At 42.9% G+C, this 1,211-nt stretch overlaps 1 non-coding gene across 1 annotated transcript; it reads right to left on the bottom strand.

Moving 5' to 3' along the window:
• Positions 1 to 474: 474 nt before the first annotated feature.
• LOC133807862 (small nucleolar RNA R71) lies at positions 475 to 580 on the bottom strand. Its single transcript, XR_009879749.1, has one exon. It is a non-coding gene; the product is annotated as a small nucleolar RNA R71 (small nucleolar RNA).
• Positions 581 to 1,211: the final 631 nt, after the last annotated feature.

The raw sequence follows: 1,211 nt of genomic DNA, 5'->3' as shown, positions 1-1,211 counted from the left end.
TAAGGGAACAATGGGCTTAAAGTCACTTTAATATGGATGAAGAGGTTGAAGGAGTTAAGGGTGCTAATAATATAGCTAACGTGATTGCTATGGCTAATGATAGAGAGAGAGCCATAAGGGAGTATGTTGCCCCTATGTTCAATGAGCTCAATCCGAGCATTGTTAGGCCTGAAATTCAAGCACCCCAATTCGAGTTAAAGCCCATGATGTTCCAAATGTTGCAAATCGTGGGTCAATTTAGTGGGCTGCCTACTGAGGATCCTCATCTTCATCTTCGTTCATTTTTGGAGGTGAGTGATTCTTTCAAGCTACAAGGAGTGAGTGATGAGGCCCTAAGGTTGAAATTGTTCCCTTTCTCTTTGAGGGATCGAGCTAGAGCTTGGCTTAACACCCTTCCTCCCGACTCGGTGACTACATGAAATGAGTTGACTAAAAAATTCTTGATGAAGTACTTTCCTCCTACCAAAAATGTCAAGTTTCGCAATGAAATCATGTCATTTCAGCAACTGGAAGATGAATCATCTTGTGAGGCTTGGGAGAGATTCAATGAGTTATTGAGGAAATGCCCACACCATGGATTCCACATTGTATACAAATGGAAACTTTCTATAGTGGGCTATATTCTTCCACTCGCATGGTGTTGGATGCTTCAGCTAATGGGACTATTCTCTCAAAGTCCTACAATGAAGCCTATGAGATTTTGGAGAGGATATCTAGCAACAATTATCCATGGTCCAGTGCTAGAGCCTCAGCAAGTCGAAAAGTGGCTGGTATACTTGAAGTGGATGCATTGATAGCTTTGACCGCTCAAGTTTCTTCAATTACTAACCTTCTCAAGAACATGAGTTTGGGGGGAATGGTACACCTAGCTACTATGGGACAAGTTGCAAATGTATCTTGTGTTTATTGTGGAGATGGGCACACATTTGAGAGTTATCCTTCGAATCCCGCTTTAGTTTGTTATGTGGGGAATCAAAATGCCAACCGTAATAACCCATATTTGAACTCTTATAATCCGGGGTGGAGGCAGCATCCAAACTTCTCATGGGGGGGGGGGGGGGCAAGGAGCTAGTTCAAGCGGAGCACCAATGCACAACAAGCCTACATATCCATTGGGATTTTCTCAACAACAACCAAGAGCTCAACCACCTCCTCCTCAAGTGTCTCTATCAAGCTCTTTGGAGAGTATAATGAATGAATATATGGCCAAG

The sequence above is a fragment of the Humulus lupulus genome, chromosome X (genome assembly GCF_963169125.1).
Source record: "Humulus lupulus chromosome X, drHumLupu1.1, whole genome shotgun sequence".
Taxonomy (NCBI): Eukaryota; Viridiplantae; Streptophyta; class Magnoliopsida; order Rosales; family Cannabaceae; genus Humulus; species Humulus lupulus.
The sequence above is the reverse complement of the archived record's forward strand: the minus strand, read 5'-3'. Positions and strand labels throughout refer to the sequence as shown.